Source organism: Onychostruthus taczanowskii, unplaced genomic scaffold, assembly GCF_017590055.1.
Source record: "Onychostruthus taczanowskii isolate IOZ18803 unplaced genomic scaffold, ASM1759005v1 scaffold76, whole genome shotgun sequence".
Classification (NCBI taxonomy): domain Eukaryota; kingdom Metazoa; phylum Chordata; class Aves; order Passeriformes; family Passeridae; genus Onychostruthus; species Onychostruthus taczanowskii.
In genome coordinates, this window is record NW_024505450.1 from 1,011,837 (window position 1) to 1,030,852 (window position 19,016).

Sequence of the window (19,016 nt, forward strand, 5' to 3'; positions counted from 1 at the left end):
ACAAGGGGGGTACAGATAGTCCAGTGGCACTCGGGCTCACTCATTTGGGGTGGTGCATTGTGAAATCTGGATCTGGGGACAGTTTTGTGAGAAAGGTCAGGATCCGGACTGAGGGTGAGTTTACATGCTATGTCCATGTCAATTTGGGGTGTGATGTCTCCTCATCCCATGCTGTAGGGCTCCGTTGGGCCTTTTGGACACAGACCTCCGTTTCCTATGGTTTGCACGGGGCTTTGCAGTGCACCCGGGGGTCGGATGTGAGCGTGTGCACACCGAGCTTCCCCGGGGAGCCTCCCCGTCCGCTCCCCAGGGCAGAGCCCCATCCCGCGCATCCCTCGCAGCTCTGTTTCACAGCACCGCGCGCCGAGCTGCGGACGGGCCGGCGCCGCACCGCGGGGCGTGCGGGACGGGGACGGGGAGCCCCGCGGCCGCCCCGCTCCCGCGTTCATTTCATTCCTCCCCTCATTCCGCGCATTCCTCGCATCGCTGGCGCCGCGCAGCCCGGCCGGGAGCCCGGCCCGCCCCGCCGCCGGCCGGGCAGCAACTCATCCTCCGAGGGCTCCGTCCGCCGGCCCGCGGCAACCTACGGCCGCGGTATAAATAGCCAAGCGGCGGATTAAAAATAGGCGCGGGGCCATAAATAGCCGGGGCGGCCCGGGGGCGGCGGGCGAAGTTTTGCCGTCGGAGCGCGGCGCGCTGGCGGTGCGCGGAGGGGGCCGCGGCGCGGAGGTAAGCGGGGGGGGCCCGTCCCGGCCGGGGGCGGCCCGGGGGGGGCCGGCGCCCCCGCAGGTGCCGGGGCAGGCGGGCCGGGGGCCGCGGCGGAGGGAGAAGTTGCTCGCCGCGGAGTTGTGGCGCTGCGGGGCCGCGGCCGGAGCTGCAACAGGCGCTGCCGCCCGCCCCGCTCCGCTCCGCTCCCCCGCGCCGCCGCTCGCACTCCTGGCCTGAGTCACCGCCCGGCACCGGGCGCGCTCACACGCCGCTCGCACTCACTCACTCACTCACTCTCACACACACAGGCTCTCCCCCTCGCACACGCGCGCACCGATCCTTGGCATTTCTCACATATTTTGTTGGTTTGGTTTTTGTTTTTTTTTTTTTTTTTTTTTTCCCCGCGGGGAAGCACGCAAGCCGGGAGTTTTACCGGGCAGCGCTCAGCAGCCATCCCCCGGCGGCCCGGCCTGGCGCGGAGCTCCGCTCGCCGCGCTGCCCCCGGCTTTGCCTCCCTCCCCTCGCTTGTTTTCCTCTAAAAGATGAAAGAAGGAATGTCCTTTTTCGCTGCTGCTTCTCCTTCTCCAGAGCTGCTGCTGCCGCCGCTGCTGGTTAATTGCACATTCAAGTGGAAAATTTTCGGGAGTCAGCAGAAACATTGTATCCAAAAAAGACAAAGTCGCAGTTACAGCAACACCGAGGAGATTGTCACTGGAAAACTTCCTTTCGGTAGGAACCGCAAGGTTTTTGTTTTTGGTTTTTTTTTGGTTTTTAAAATTTTTTTTTAAATTTTTTTTTCGTTTCTCGGCGAGGTTTTGCAGAGCTCCATCGCACAGCTGTCCCCGGCGCTGGTGCGGAGGGCCGGTGGCAGCCTTTGTTCGCGGAGGAGCGCTTTCAAAGGAAGTACACTTCCAAGGGGGAGGGAAAACTTATACAGTGCGCCTTTTGTACCCAAATTAAAACAAAGCGGCCCCCTCCACACAACCAAACAAAAACAGCGAGGCGAAATAAAGCCAGAGGAGGAGGGGGGAAATATCTCTGTTTTCACCAAGGAAAAAAGTTTGCGCTCCTGCCTCTTGAGCACGGTGCTAGTCGTGATTTTTCTCCTCTTGAAATCTGTTTTAAGTTGAACGGTGTTACCAGTGTAAAAATATTTATGAAACAATGAAATACCAGCCACCCACGTTTCTCAGGAGAGCTGTTAACTTATTAGAAACAAGTGCCTGCCTTTGATACGAAGAAATGAAAAGTGACCTCCAGAAGTGCTGGCAAGTTAGGGAGCAGTTCTGCCCTGCGCTCTCTGAATGTAAATGGCTCCCAGTGTTTTTTTAACTGCTCCTCTCTAGGCAAGAAAGGGCAAGAAACATCAGATTGTACCGGTGTTTTCTGAGTTAAAATAGCGTATATAAGAAATGTAAGCCGAAATGGCAGAGCCTCAGGGAGAAAAAGCACATCTGCAGCTGTATTCCTGTATTAGCAGGAGCATATTTGCTTTCTCTTTGTGCTGATAAAGTTTGGAAATGCAATCTTGCAGGTTAGCGGTTTTACAGAGCTGGGTAAGGGCAAAGTTGGGAGCTGTATGGATAGCATGCTGCTCTGCCTGGCTGCATGCTCAGTTATTCTGCAGCACATCTAATATGGAAATCTCTGTGGGAATGCCTCTAAGAGGAAAATTCATGTAAATAACTACGTGCTACCTGCAATTGAATATGAAAACAGAAATGATTATAATTACATTAGGACTTAATTTAAAATTATGTAGGGTTCTTCTTACAACCCTAGATTGGAAATGTGTGTCTGTAATGTATGATGTATTCTATCTCTATAAATAGTTGGGGAATACCATTACAGAATATTAGATTGTACTGATGGTAAGATGGTGCTGTTAAAAATGACACAGACCTGGATATTAAATTACTTCTGGGGGTGGGAGGGAAGCTTGCATGTTTGTTTGTATGTGAACATATGTATTTTTATATACACACATACGCACGCACACACACTTTATTTGGGAATAGAAATACAGGAATTAATACAGTGGATGTTCTTGAAACACAAAACTTAAGATTTTATATTTGGATCACGTTCTGAAGTTGCAAGTTTTTAAAATCCACTTTTGAAATTATTTTCATGAAGGGTAAACATTTAGAGGTGCATTTATTTTTTCACCTTTGTGTGAAAACACATCTTTTCACGCTGCACTGGTGTTTAACTAGGCCATAAAGCGTTTCCTGTACCAGTAGGGATAATTCTGCATTTTCTTTGCTCCAGGTTTTTATCAGCTGACCAAGCAGAAATTTTGGATGCAAAGGATTTCTTTCAATTTTTCTTCTTAGCAATCTAGAAATACCTTTGGAAAGTACTTTCTTGCTAAACACGTTCAATGTATTTTGAGCATCCATCCTGTTTACGCCGCTTTGGTGAAGTAAATATTATTGGCCTTGTCAGCCAGGAGAGTGGAACAACGGCTCCTGAGGTTCAGATTGTGGTTTTATATTCTCCACAGTTTCTTAGTCGGTGCTGAGGGAGGTGTACAGGAGCACTGAAGCCAAGGAAAAATGTTGATTTGACAGGAGTCTTGGTAAAGACAGAGTGCGCTTAAAGGAGTTTTAATTAAACAGCTAGAAAAGAAACTTAATTGCGATGTAGCCCCGGCCGTGAGTGTCCAGCTGAGCAATGATAGCGTGCTGGGATGTGTGAGCATGTGTGTAGTGTGTTTGGTGTCACTTGGAACCGGTGGGTTTTTGTTGTTGTTGCTGCTGCTGGACCTTGTAGTGGTTTTGGGTATTGTTAAAGTGGTTTCTGGGCTTTGTTTGTCCATGCCTGAAAAAGTTCAGTTGAGTCACATGCTGAGGAAAAAAAACCCATTTCTTCCTTCTTTCTGTTTAAGCTGCCTTTGTGATAATATTGTAAGCAAACTATCAAGGTACAGTACAGGCAATACAGAATAAAAACTTTGGGAGCTATAGAGAAATACTGGCATCTTTCACTTGAAAAAAAGTCAAAGGTAAAAACATGCAATTGTGTATTACGATACAGCTGTCAGTTTTCAGTCTGTAAAGAAGGATGATTACACTGCTGGAAGAAATTCACCAGAAGTAATCTCATTTTATTAGAAGGTGCCTAAGACTGTTCCCAAAACATGCAGATTTACTGTACAGTTAGGGATGTGTGTGTTTGGAAGAAAGTTACCTTCAAACCTGTTATGAGCACTTGGTTTCTTACTGGAAACACGCCACATATATATATAAATATATATATATATATGTATACGCACATCGCCCATTCTAGCTGGTATTTCTTCATGTCGTTAATATTAACCCCTCTGGAGGTGGTTTAAAAGATGTCTTTCTGTAGTGATTTCATTTATTTAAGAAGAAACTATTGGCTGGATCCAATCCTTGCTCAGGTTAAAGTGACCAGGATGACTCATAGGAATAAACATTTGCTGGATCAAACACTAAGGTATTTAGAGCATATGCTTTATGTCCACGGTTAGTGTGATATTTGATGTCTAAAGAAGGACATCTTTGATTTAAAAGAATATTGATTTGCCACACTTTTTCAAATTTCTGCTCGGGGCTTATGTTCTGCTTAACTTGTAATCTGCCTAAGACTTGAAGGCAAATTTCTATTAACAGCTGATGATTCATTCCATTTGGGCTCTTATTCATAGCATGTGCAAATATGAGGCGAGGGCTGACTTCTTAGAAACCTGGTCTAAGTTCAGGTTAATTCCATCAGCTTCATACGGCCTGTTGCTGGATTACATTGGCTGTAATGAGGGTGCAAATTGGCCCTTTAAAAATGATTTTGAAGTCCCCAGCTCATCAGAGGGACCTACCTTTTCATGAGAGAAATAATCCCTTTTTCTGGGACCTGAGGTTTAATTTCTGTTGTGTCGCCGTGTTGCGCTTTGCCATTAGCGCTTGCCGTGAGCAGGGATGTTTTATATTCCTGAACTGCACTCCTTTACTGTTAAGGAATGATTTGAATCTCAACAAAATTTTAGGACTTTCAGGAGGTAAATCATCTTGCTGCAAGCAAGGGCTGTTACAGGTTTTGTGGCAGTTTGTGCAAGTGCTGTGTAATTGAAAAGGCATCCTGTGATATATGAGCAGATGAATGGCATTATTAATTGCAAAGCCAACTGACACTAAGCTGTGCTGAAGACACACTTTTAGGAAAAAAATCTTTGCAGTAAATTCCCACTTTATGACCGTATCTTGCTCTCTGTTCTTGGACAAAACTCTTTTTGACTTTTGCAAGTGGAACAAGGATGGCATAATATTTCCTGGAATAATTTCGTGTTTGGTTTTAATGATTGCTCATTTCCAAAACAGAAGAGAGTGAAAAGTTGCAGACTTAAGTCCTTTGAGGCAGCAACTTCAAATCTGCTCCTCAGATCTGTCACATAAAATTCAGCCAAGTGTTTTCTGATTTAATACAACAAACCTCTTGTTTTTGTGATCCCACTGCAGTCACTGTGAGTTTTATCTTGTCATTGGTAAAGCCAAAATTTCTGTCTGTGTTGATGCAGATTCAGGAACTTTTATACTGGATCAGGTTATTAATATTCCACCAGAATGATATGAATTTCAGAATACAGGGATTGAAAGTTAAAACCTGACTCCTAACAACTAACTGGAGCTATTTTACCCAGGAAGTTCTCCAAGAGTAACCCGTCACGGGCTGCACGCCCTGGTTGGTGGGGTGGATTTTGGATCGTAGTTCCGGGACGCGATGGAAATCCGCGAGTGTGGGAAGGGTTCGCGGTCGCTTGCCGGGTTGGCTCAGGGCTGTGACCCCATTTCCTGGTCTCTCCAGCCTGTGCCTGCCTTGTCAGAGGCAGCCTGTTTTAGTTTGGCTCCTGTCCAGTCCAAGGTATCACCTACAGCTTTTTGTTCTTTGTCTTCTGCTCATTGTTTACTGGAACAACGTGATTATTCCCCCTGCATCCTGCCGGACCTTTACGGCCTTCTTGGCTTTCCAGCTTTCCCTGAACTTTAGGGTCAGAGCCGGTCTGGGTGGCTGCAGGAGCACACGAGCACAGGATCCAAGTTTATTTGCTAGCAGGTCGGGAGGTAGAATGTGAAATCTCCATGTGTGGGTCGGGGGAAGGGACGAAAGTTTGGGATTATGTGTAAAACTATTAAAATGCTATTGACTGGGAATCTAAAACAATGACGAGTGCTGTTGTTTTTACAGATACATGAACTGAAAACTGCTGCTAATGATGGGAAATGTTAATTATGTGAGAACATATTGAACTTATATTCTCTGGCATGAACTTTTTTAAATGCATCAACTGTGCTGCCTTTTATGCGCACAGCTTTCTAATTATCATAATTCGGTACAGCTCTGGCTTTTGGAAAGAGTTCAAGTGCAATCTCAACTTAACATGAAAGGAGTTGTTTTTTTTTTTTTTCTAACTGAGAATGTTCAAGAACAATTTGAAAGGATAATCTAAAAATGCTACATACTTAGCTGGGTATAAGTCAGAAAATAAATATGTTCCCATAACTGCCTATCAAAGCAGAACAGATTATTAGAACAGAAAGTTATCTATTTTTCTCATTATGTCTTTCACACTCCTACAGAACACAGCTAAAAGCACATTTTCATAATTGAATATCGTAGACAGACCTACTATATATTAATTGACAGTAGTTTTTATTTTGTCAATTTTTGAAATGATTGAGTAGATCACTGTGTTGTTATGAAAAGATTATTTCTCCTCAAATAGTAAGATTTATTTTTTTAAATAAAGGAGGAAGACAACTTTCATGATACTTTTGGTATTAATGTGTTTCTGTAACATATTCAAGTCCCCTTCCAGTCGTTACTGGTCAGTTTTGCTTGTCTTTGTGGAGCTTGAGGAGGTTGTAAATATCAGGTTTTTCTAAAGCACTCAGAAGTGGTTTGGGTTTTATTTTTTGTTGTTAGTTTTGTTTTGCTTGTGTTGGTTTGCTTGGGGATTTTTTTGAGAGGGAAAAGTAAATTTCATGTAACTTGCGCTTTATTTGTCCTTTCAAAGATTTTTTTTTTTTTTTTTTGTATGTGATCAAATTGCTGGTTTCCACATCACACACTCCCCACCATTTTTTGGTCTTTTCCGTTACTACAGTACATGCTACATTTCTGAAATGCAAAGAAAGCCCTAGTGAAACAAAATGACTTCATTTGAGCTGGCACTTAAGGGTAGAATTCACTTCCATAGTGCTGAAATAAAAGAAGCCAAGTGTTTTAAATAGCCACTCCCCTAGGCCAGAGTGTTTTTAGAAAAGCTCATTGTCTAGATTTGAGCTGTAGCAGTATGCCTGCCTCTGTTAAATCTCCTGATCCAGACAGCTCGATTTCTAAACTCGACATCTGGTTTACTCTTTGTTCACCTGTTTAAAAAAAAAAATGCAAATAGGCGAGTGTGCCATTGCCCTAGAGCTCTGCAAAAAAATAAAAATGCTGTTGACAGTTTGTCAAATAGTGCTTCCAGTCTAAGACTGCAGTAGCCTATTGTTATGCCAGCAACAGGCAACAGAAGTTGTGGCACCATATGGCCAGTATATGCTTCAGATAAGCTATCTGTTAATTTAGCTTATCAGTAGTGTTTTGATATGCTTCGTGTTTGAATCGCCAACCAGTATGGCCCTGGGTACTTTTGGTGCCAAATTATTCCTTAACATTATAGATGTCACAATTATTCCTTGGTGGAATCTCTCTCACCATTCATTCACCTCGTGGTGCTGTGAACAGCAGTGCTTATTTTTGGAATTAGTTGGTGTGGTTTGTTTGGTTTGTTTTTTCTTTTTACATGGTTGTCTTTCTGTTGGGAGATTAGAATTCAGGAATGACATTTTGGTTTTGAGGGGAGAAAATGTCAGAACAGAATTTGGAAGAAAAGGTAAATTCGTAGAGGTTTAGGGGATTAAAGCTTCTGTTATGTGTATATCAATTTAAAATATGGTGATCTGGGACAATAGGTAATGGGAAAAAGGAAATTTTATTCACACCTAATCTATCACCAATATCAGTGCATACTTTTTTTTTTTTCTTTGTCCTAAAGGTGGTTTACAGCTTAAAATAAAAAGGCAAAACTCCGTTCCATTCTGGTTTTGCCTTTATTCTTTCAAAAAAAATTAACCTTTAAAACCAGTCATGTCCCCATATCTGCTGTCAGCTGATCTTTGAAGATTTTTTTCCCCCTGCTTTTTCCACGATCAACTGAAAGCTTTGGAGAAGGCTGGAAGAGTCGCTGGAAGTTCCTTCATCTTCCCCCTCACCCTGCCTTTCTTTGGGAGTAATTATTTTGTTGCAGGAGAAGTTTCCAGCCATCAATAGAGTCTCCATTGAGTGCCTCTGCGGTGTCCTTAGGGCTGGATGTGCCCGTGCTGCTCTCTGACCTTCAGCACATTCCTGCCTCCTGCCCCACAGGCTTGGTCTGGCTGTTCCTTGCAGGGCACACAGCTGGCCTGGCTGCCTGGGCCCTCCTCTTTCCTTGGGAATACATTCTTGCTCTCGGTTAAGCTCTCCTGCCCTTGGATCCCTGTGATTTTTTTGTTTCTCTCCTTTTGCAATCCAGGTTTCCAGGCGCTCCTTCCCCGTGTTCCCGGTTGCTGCTCGTGGACGTGGTGTCACTGTGGGGTCCCTTTCCTGCTGCTCCCAGCCCTTCCTTGCCCTAGATATTGGAAAGAAAGGGCCACTTGTGCTTGCCATGCCTTTCATGTCCAGGTCCTTAATGACCAAGAGAATGACTTAGATTCTCTCTCAAAGAAAGTGACAATCATCTTCTGAATCTGTTTGCTGACACCACTTTTTTTTTTTTTTTTTTTTTTAGCAATGAGAAGAGGTCAAAGAGAAGTAAATTTTTCTCCATTTGAAGGAGAGAAATGTGAACAATTTGAGCAGTGGCCACTCTTTACCATTTCACTGAAGTCCACCCAGATGACCTGCCTGGAAAAAGGCTGGAGCTGACAAAACACCCAGGGGCCAGCTGGGTGGGCAGTGAAATGAGAGGTGATGCTCCCACCTTGCTGCTCTGCCTCAGCTGATGTTGGCACCTGCAGGAAATGAGAAAGCCTCCCTGCCCTTGGCTTGGCATCTGAGGCTGCTAGAGGGCTTCTAGTTTCTCTGCAGGGACCTGAAATGTGTGTGTGTATCCATTTCAAGCTGGAATGTGGGCTGCTCCCAAATTTAAAATTGGTTTTAAATTCAGATTTAGAGTTCGGGTCCAGGGTGTGACTCATGAAATTTGGTGATGGCAGCGTTTTTTGGCTTCTGGCCCATTGCAGGTTAGAGCTGTGATCTCTCATCCTAGTGTGATTAGGGGCAAGGTAAGCAAAGACCCTGGGAAAAGAGGGCTATTGAGCCTTTCAGCTCCCTGAGGCATGTGTACATCTTCCCTGAGAGTTATTTCCAAGTGCTTAACTGTGAGAGGCAATTTTCAGTTCACTAATGTATCTAGTTACCACCCATAATGGGTATGGCTGTCTTTGGATTGCTGGCTCCTTTAAAACATAACAAATCTATGTTTATTTAGTACCATGGGACGTGTCTTTCTGGGTTTTTTTTTTTTGATTAAACTTCAGAGCCTATGAAGTTTTGGTTTATTTGGTATCTCCTCAACTTGGCTTTACTGGTGTTCCATTGGTTTCAGCCACTGCTTTGTGACAGGAAATGCACAGCTCCAAAAAATGTGCATTTTGCTCATTAAATTGACTATTACTTATGCACAGTAATTTCTTGCTCTGCTTCTTGGCATATTTACTGTATGCTTACTGAGCAGCTGTAGATAAGCAGTTGAAGGGGCACATTTGGAAGACAGTTTTAAATATGCAGCTTCCTATACAGTTTCACTTTGGCCTCCAGCATTAGTAATAATTTTTTGCTGGTGAAACAGTGACCCATAAATAACTTTATCATCCAAAATCTCTAAAAACAATATGAAGTTGTCCAAAGGGTAGTAGAATTATTATAGTTCTTGGTTGCTTGGAAAATGAACTAATACTCTGGCTTCTGAGATTTTAGAAACAAATTAAAGAACCCTTTTTTTAGGTAGCAGGCTGCTTTTAATGGTTCTTCTGTATTAAGGAGAGTACAGTATTGTAGGTTATTTATTTCTGGGCATGCAGTACAGGGTGAAGAGCCTGCAATTCAGCTTGCAATGCCTCTGTGCCCTGAGGTAAACTCTATTTCACAAAGGGAATTTTGATTATGGTCTACTGCTCTGTAGCATAGTGGAGGCTTCAAGAGGCAAGTGGTAAATGCTACCAAAGAAAAGCTGGATTGGAGCCACTGACGTCATCTAAGTAAATCTGCTGTAGGACTATAGCCATAAAATGACTGCCAGCCACGGAGCGCACTTTGGCCTTTTCTTGTCAAGTGTTTTAACTGCTGCTTTTTTCTTTGCTTTTCTTTTTTATTTTCCTCTAAGCAAGATGCGTTTTGTTTTCTTTTTTATTTCCCCCCCCCCCCCCCCCTCCTTTGCTAGTTGTGCACAGGGGTGAAATACAGAGGTGCCAACGTCCCCCTGCATCCCCGCCACGCTGCGCCGAGGGTGCGAGTGGCTGCGGCTTGCAGTTCCGAAATTAAAAAGTAAACCAGTACTTTTCCATACATGAGCCTGGCAGAATTCAGCTTCCATCACCAGCTATTTTTTAGGTGCAAGAGCCTGGCAGTTCAAGTTACAGCATACTGATGAGATTTGTGTTGTGGGCAAAAAGGGTTTTGATGCTCTGGAAGGCGTGCTTTCCTCTGGAAGAACTCGCTGCATAAAAACGGCTGGGCTGGAATTCTGAATTAGCACAAAATGGAGAGTGGGGTGTGTGTGTGTGTGTGAGAGAGCACCTAAAATCCAGTGTTAGTCATTGCTTTAGGATTGACCTCGGCAGTTTCAGTCACTCCTGAAACAAAACTCCCCTGACTGTTACCAGCCAGTCTCTGGTGATGCTTTCTGTCCACAGCTAAAGACACCAGATGCATCAACACCGGCAGCTGTGGGATTCACTGATTAGGGTTAGCAGTCGTACCTGTACCTGAGGGGATCTCTAAAAGTGCACTGAGATCCCAGCTGCTCTCCACTTGGATTTCAGCTCTATCAGGACTGCAATGAAAGTACTCAAGTTTTTGACAGTGGATTTTTAGTTCAATGTCAACATTCTCTTGAAATGAATTTCCAGGATGTTTAACACACCATTTTTTAAAAACAGAGTTCACTGCAAAACTCATTAATAATTATTAGCTCATTTGTCCCATGACAATATTTGTTTGCTTGATTTATGTACTTTTTTTAAACTTTAAAATAAAAACTAAGCATCTCTGTTTTTGAAGTTTGAGTCTTATGATCAGAAATATATTAAAACCAGTATCTTATCCATGAATCATTAGATGAGTCAGTTCCTGAAACCACTACAAGCCTCACAGTTCTTGGCTTGGGCTGAAAGCAGGAAATCCAGGCTTCAATAACTTCCTTTCCCAGTACTGGCTATAGCAGCATTCGTGGTTAGTATATGCTGCTTTTGTAAGCAATAGGAAGATGTATGTCTGAGGAACAAAGGCACTCGAGTCAATTTGCTGAAACTGTTTATAATTTGTGGTCTTGATTTGAATGTCAGGATGCACTGGCATATACTGCACTCTGTGCTGCAGTACATTTTCCAGCAGTCATATTCAGCATGTGAAATAAAAGGAACACATTATGGGACAGTTCTTGGACAAAACCCATCTAATCAGTTTTCCAGAAAACAGGAAGATATTTTTGTGAAATCATCCAACTCCTGAAGACTAATGGAAGTGAGAACTGAGCACACAGGAGTAAATTTAAAATGTTTATTTAGCAGTTACTTTGTTTTATGCTTGTGCAACAAGCTATTTTTATTCTGTTTCAGCACTCCAAAAGGGCTTGAAAAAAACCCAGCCCCAACTTGGAACTTATAAAATAAAAACACATGATTTGTTTTCAGCCTCCTTTTTTTTTTTTTTTTTTTTTTTTTTTTTTTTTTTTTATAAAAATTTGTTTTGCCTCCTCAGTGAAAACTGTTTGCCTCCTCATAATCAAGGACACATTGATTGTCTCTGTGTCAGTGGAGCATTGTTGGCTGCAGAATCTGTCCTTTAAACTTGGTGTGCCTGTATGCTCTGACATCTGTGCAAGGGGATGAGCTATTTACCTTTTGGAGCTAATGGGGACAGATTCAGGCTTGGTACAACATTGATCTTAATGTGTTTACACCTGGAAACTGTTCAACCTTTTCTGCTTTTCTTAAATATTATGAAAGATAGTTTGGTATCTTGTACTTTTTACTTGGTTAATTTAACACTAATTAATTAGCAGCACATAAAGGCCCATCCCACCTTCTTTAATTATTCTTTTTATTCTTCCCTCCAAAACATAATGTGTTCTTAACAAACCAGGAAGAATAAGAGCATTGAGAGCAACAGATTAGTAGGTACTACATTAAAAAAACAAAAAAGTCTACTTTTGGCAGGGTTAGTTAAACTGTATATGTAGTATTGGTTAAAAATAAATGCAGAGCTCTTCTTTTAAACGGGCAGAACTGGGATTTTTGGCATGACAGTAAGCATCCAAGCAAGCTGCTTTGTTGAATTTGAGGGCTCAGGATTTCTCTCAGAATATTTCAGGGGATGCTCGCGGTGCAGAGAGCGTTTGAAGACATCAAAACCAGTGTAACTGCTCCATGACTGCAATTCTCAGCAGCAGCAGCTTCTCCGGTGCGGGAAGTTTCGGGTGCTCTCCAAGCGCCTCCTGCTCTGCTTCTGAGGGCCGGGTTTGCTGTGAGGCTGGGGGCGAGTGCAGTCACACCCAGCCACGCAGAGATGTGTGCAGGGCACAGCGGGGTCTGCAGCACCCCGGAGCTGCAGAGACTCTTCTGGGGGCAAGCTGGCCTGGCACGCCTTCCTCCTCTGCCACGTGCCTCTGGAAGATGCTTGCATCCCTGCAGGAGGGTCCTGGGGGGGCGTGCACCGTTCCTTCCTTTCTCTGGGCTGGTTCAAGGGGTGCTTGAGTCCCAGAGGCTGTGCTGGAGCCCCAGCTCACAGGAGGAGAAGCCTCCCTCAGGTGTGTCCCCTGTGCCATGGAGCCAGATGTTGGTGCTCCAGGGATTGCAGTGCTGGGCATCACACAGCCCGTTGTGGGTTTAACTTGATGCATTGTAATTAACGCCTTGTAATAACAATAATTATAATAATTAACTTACTACAATAACAAGGATGTTCTTCCCGCTGCTTTTGCTTGCTGATTTTGGGACAGAAATCTCACTTCTTTCCTGTCTTCTGTTTGAGGGAAGCTGTAAGCACTTGAGCAGTGGAGAACAGCAGTGGCTTTTCACAGCATCAAAGCAAATGTAAAAAGAATTGTTAGTGTTTATGATCATAAGAAGGGAAATATTCTATTAATTCATGTTAAACAACAGATTGTTTAACACAGAGAAGAAGAACAAAGGGAGAAACCTTCAAGTGGAATAAGCAGCTAAAGTTTGGAATCGGGTTATAGTTGCGCTTGATTTAATTTTTTCCCCTTGCAAAGAAATGTAAATGATTTAATATTGCTTTTCTAGCTGAACAGTCCTGAATTTGGGAATTGTAATGCATAAGATCTGGAGATACATTTTGATCAAGTTCATACGCTTTAAATGTGTATGAACTGAACATCTTTGTGCTGCCATCGATCAGAGAGATGTCCTGTTGCTCTAACGTGGATTTTGGTTTTGGATTAGAAGCCTGGGGCTTTGAATTGCTTGCTGTCTGTAGACCAAGTAATCAGTGGCTAGTGATTGATTCATTAATTAAAATCAATTTAAATGGATTTGTAAGCCTCATGTAACAGATTATCTTATTAGCAGCATGAGAAAGGCACTGTGATCTTCAAGGAATCTGTCGCTTTAGACAAAATATAGCATGATTTTATGGGAGAATTTAATGAATTGCTGTTGCTGTAAGTGATCTATGCAAATGGAAGAGGCTTGCTTAAATCATACATTAAACAGACTCTTCCTGTTGAACATATTTTATTTTTTTAAACCTCCTCCAAAATACTTTAATTGTGTGTGTGTGTCCTTCTGTACATATTCATGCTCACAATGACACATTAAGTATTCTCAAGTTTCTGATATATTCTGATCTTGGAGATTTTAAATTGTTTTCTGTAACGTCTCCCTTACCTTACTGAAAAATATCCACAAGGAGAAAAATGACTTTCTGAATTACTGGAAACAAAATGACAGAAAGAACATGTAATGCTGTTTAATCCACGCTCTGCCTGCTCAGCAGTGCTGTCTGGAGGAGACACTTTGGACAGCTGGAGGGGCCAGGCGGGCAGAGGGGACTTCTGGCAGAAGTGAAAGTGTTGAAGAGGTGGCAATAAAAGCTTTCCTGGCTGGGAGAGAGGAGCTTGTCTGTCATCTTTGCATTCGTTTTGTAACTTCTTTTTTACATCAGGCTGTATAGCAAGTCATTGCAGGCACCTCTGTGTGTGTTAATGTGCTCTGTGATCAGGCCTGAAGAACATCTAAGTCAAGGTGTCAGCAAAATCAAGAGGAATTTTGGATTTAGTTTCAAACAGACTGGGGTTGTTGCATCTGGATCATAGCCTTGCCCACAACTTTTCGGTAATCCCAATACCACATGTGCTTCATTCTGGTTTGCAACCCAGACTCCTTCAGGAAAGGAGATTTTTAATTGTGGGAGCTAAGTTGCAGCATCACTTTACACCTTCCTTCCTTAGCTTTTGCTCTCTGAGCATTCGTGATTAGAGAGCAAAGTGAATTAAATTATTGGATCACTTTTCCATTACAATGAAGCTAGTTTCACTTAATTTCCTCTACTGCATTGAAGAGATGGAAGAATCTATTATATCAACTGAAAAATTTTAATGAACTTCTTAGGAAAGAACAAGAAACAAAATCTCAGCTATCACAGAGCCCTGAATTGCCTTGCAGATATCATCCATTCCATGTGTAGGTGATCCTTCAAAGCAAAGCATTGTTGGTGAGCTTTGTTTGCTAGGTAATTTTACTGTCATTGGCCGTAGAGATTGCAAATCTTTAACCAAAAAAGATGTGAAACTGAATTGATATGGTAAACCCAGCTGTAACTGCATTTTGGTGAAATGAAATGCATTGCCTGAGATGTGAGGAATTTCTCCTGGCAGGAAGCATTTTTCATTGCTTGTGGAAAATCAAACAAGGTGTTTGGGAGATGCAAATTCAGTAAGATATCACACTTCCATAAAAATACTGCACAAGGTCTTGGCAGTGGCCTCCAGTTTGCTCCATGGTTACCTCTTGGTACTCTCTGAGTTTTGGCTTTAGGGGATGGGTGTTTTGCCTCAGTAGGCACTGCTGCCTGTCAATCACCCCAGCAGGAAATTCGGATAACACCTTGGAAGTGCACAAGGACGGTGCCAGCTACAAAAACAGCAGCTCTTGCCCGTGTACACCTTTGACAAAGCCTGAGACACTGCCTGCACCATCCCTTTCCCTCCCTGAGCTTGCAGCCGGTGCAGATGTCTGAGTATGGAGGTTTGAGGCTGTGTCCTGCTGGGTCACTCGAGCCTGGGAACTTGGAAGCCGGCACTGGAATTCTGGGTGTGACGAGTTATTTCATCCTGGACGCAGCCCTTGAAACCAGGGAGAAAGTCTTCTTGCCCTGACTTCCCTTAGGTCTTACATTAGCATGCCAGTTTGAAATTAGAGTAGTCATGCAACAATTATTTATTTTGTGAACCTTTGGTTTGGAAAGGAGCAAGGAGACTCTTGAACTTTGAAGAAACGTGCTGAGTTGCAGCATTTTCTTAGAAGAGAGTAAGGCAGGTGTGCTGCTCGCGGCTGGGATGGAGTTAATTTTCTTTATCATACCCGTGTGGGGCTGTGTTTTGGATTTGTCAGCTGGGGTTAAGCCACAGCAACATGACATAAGCAGGATGAAGACCCCTGAAAGCTGGCAGAGAGGTAACTCAAGGTGGCACACCTAGTACTGAGTCAGGTGTGCCAGTGTAGTCCTTCCCTTCCGCTGCTTCATCTTACAGATCCAATCCCTCCGTTGTAGAACCACAATTTCAATTAATTGACTTTTTTCAGTTGAATCTCTGCCATAGAGTTCTGGCTAACAGGAAGAAGACATTGGTGAATAGCTTTTAAATGGCATACTACATAACCCTGCCATTATGGCTTCAGGGAATATTTTCCATTCTGCTTTTGTCTATAACATGAATCTTGGTAACATTTGTCTTGTATTAAGGCTGCAAATATTTTTTTTTTTGTGTATGTATGTTGTAAACCTTGTGAAATGTTTTTTATTCTGCAAATTATAAATAGTTCAGTTGGCTCAACTATCCCTTTTGTAAGCACATGATTTTTTTGTAATAAGACATAGTTCTGTGGCAGTGTTGTATGACTGCAATTGAGCTGTACAGTAATAAAATTTCCATGGTGTTCTGCGAAGGTCAGTGGTATGCAATTAATTGCTGGACCCATGACAGGTGCTGAGTAGGAAGTGTTGCTGTCCTAGACACTAAATATAATAATTAATCTCAGGGGTTAGTATTAAAAGCATGGAAGAGACATGATTTTCATTAGCATGGAATTTGTGCTGATATTTGTTTTAACAATTCAGTTTGTAACTTCCATATTGGAGGGAAGTATCTGTTCTGAAGCTTGGAAGATAGGAACCAAATTAAGACAATGAAACTATTGCAGAATTTTTTTGTGCATGGTAAGCCAGTCTTAGCCATGAAAGTTCCTAATTGTCAGTACATTCAGAGGAGAGAGCTGTGTGCCTTTGAGGGCTTCCAGAGGGAGATCCTGACCCCCACCCTCTGTGCCTGAATGAAGGTGTGTGGGCCTTAGGAGATGCAATAGATTACTTGCGTGAGGGAAAAGCTGTCATTAGGTGTGTGGATTCATTCAGGTGAGGATTTGAACATCTCAGTCTTTTGAGTGGCCAGGTTATCTCTGAATGTTTTACACTGTAGCTGCCCTTTGCCAGCCTAGTGGAAATGTCACTGGGCAAAGAAGGGGGAAAGCTTTGCTGGGTAAGGAAGAATGTATATTTGGAAACTGCCTAATTTGGCTGCATCTGCAAATCCTTTGGTTTTTCAGGCTCAGCAAAGTATTTTCTGATGTACTTTAGAATATTTAGAAAAACTGCAAGAAACAGTCAAAATGCTAATGTTTATTTTGCCTTTAATTAATTTATTTCTTTTACAATGCAGTCCTGTGAATGCAGCCTGCCAGATCCCATTGTATTTAATTCTGCTGCCATGCCATGAGGCTCACTTGGGGAACTGGAGAGCATTGAAAATAAACTGTGGTACATTACGGCGTGTGAAACTCTCGTGGCACGCGTGTCACGGTGTGATGCAAACAAGGCATAATTGCCACGAGCACAGACTGAATGTTCTGCTGGAATAGGCCAGACAGCACAAAATGTCACAACTGTGAAGACTGGGTGAGATCTTGGCTCCAGAGGAGTCAAAGTCATAAATGCATGGAGTCTCCTCTGCTTGCAGTTACACTTTCATTCACAAAGTCTTTTGTAGAAAACTTTACTCATTGGCAAACAGAGTAAAAAAATTAAGGAAAAATCCAGTCTGTTCAATATCTCTCCCCAATTTTAATAAAGTAGACTCACTTGAACTCATAGCCCTCTTTAGGCAAACTGCAAAAGACAGCTGCTCTTGTTTCTCCTCTGATTTTAAATGTGCACATTTTATGGGAGGATCACTTGGTAGGAATATAAAAAAAGGCCAGTTTGCCTTGGCTTAGTCCATCTTTGTAAGATCCTTGACTTGGAAATTGGAGAATGGCTCCCTGTGGAATGCTGCTGCTGTTGAAGGCATTGAAATGTGTTGTGAGTCCCTGTGGCTGAGTGCTGTGGGAAATAGTGAATTAGTGTTTCGGCAGAGGGTGTTCATAGATACTGCAATGTAAGAAAAACTTTTCAAGTGATGCTTTAGAGGATTTACCCTTCCCCTTATGGGAAAAGCTTCAGTGAATAAAATTGCTGTAGATTCAAAATAAATAGAAAGCTACAAATAGTTTGTAACATCTATGTATATATCTCTGTCTATCTGTCTGTCTATCTCATATACCAATTTTGACCAACCCTTAAAATCACTGGATTAGAGCTCTTCTAATCTGGTGATTTTAACATGCCTGGAGATTTTTTTTTTTATTGCTTCTGGGAAGGAAGGTGATCATGTGATTAAGGAACAAGTCAGGGAGCAGAGATTTGCATTTGCTTTCTGGGGCAGAGTTGAGAGAGGAAGCTGGGAGAAGTGATCACAGCTCAGATTACTGGTGTAGCGACAGTTGGGAAAAATCAGAGAAAAATCCATCCTGACGCTTCGAGGGAACAAGTCAATATTTGCAATGTTGTCTGACATGCTTGTGTGGAAAGTGTTGTCAGTGTAAGTGATTGTCTCCAAGACAGATTTCCCTGCTTCTTTACTTTACCCAATTTTCCCTAATTGGCTTGGAGTGGTGAGATTGAATGTAATTAAGTCTCATAATTAATTAATATGAGAAAGCCTACGCAAAAGCAGAATAAGTTTTTCAGATTCTATGATTTGTTCCCTTCTGTGAAATTGGAGTAATAATACCTTGTTACTTAATGCTCTAAGCAATAATTGGATAACAGTTATAAAGTGCTTTATTATGAAAATGCATGTGAAGAACCATTTCTAAGTCAGAAATGACTGCATAGGTCTCACTCCTTGCAGACAAGCTGATTCTCCTCTGAAATAGCATACTGACACTGGTGTGTCCCAGGACCAGAAAACATATCATGTTCATATTTAAGCTTGCTCAAAGAATGACCACAGCTATTTTGAAGTTTTTTTTTTTTTTCTGAGAACTTGCATTTTAATTTTTTCCCCCTCTTTAATTAAAATAATTGTCTAAAAATCCTTAGTTAGAGGTGTAACAACAGTGATTTAGATTTCCCACTACACTAAGTCACCAAACAGGCCAAACAATCATACACATAATTCAGGACATAAAATCTCAGAGACTGTTTTATGATGAACTGTTAATAGACTGCTTTCATCATATGCAGTGATTCCAGATCCATGAGAAGAAGGCAACTTACAGAGCCCTCTCTTCTGAGAACAACCCACACCAGCAACTTTTCTTTTTTGTTTTGTGTTGGTAGCATTGAGTGCAGGTGTTGGCCTGGGAATTCACTCCGCTGGTCAGACACTGAATGTGAACCAAGGGCTGCTTGCAAAAGTCTGTCCAGCCGCCTGTGTGCAGCAAAACCCACTCGTGCTGCCTGTTTGACAGACTTGTCCACGG

General features: G+C 42.7%; 1 protein-coding gene across 7 annotated transcripts in view; it reads left to right on the forward strand.

Moving 5' to 3' along the window:
• The first annotated feature begins 496 nt into the window (after positions 1–496).
• Positions 497–19,016, forward strand: part of TEAD1 (TEA domain transcription factor 1) — a 153,205-nt gene continuing 134,685 nt past the window's right edge. For 3 of the 7 annotated variants that reach the window (XM_041423220.1, XM_041423223.1, XM_041423222.1), the window contains exons 1-2: positions 497–729; positions 1,297–1,437. The gene's annotated coding sequence lies outside the window, so the exon portion shown is untranslated. Of the gene's footprint in view, positions 730–1,296; positions 1,438–5,572; positions 5,593–19,016 lie in introns of those variants that run through there. The other 4 variants (XM_041423227.1, XM_041423229.1, XM_041423221.1 and 1 more) reach the window with 3 other exon arrangements.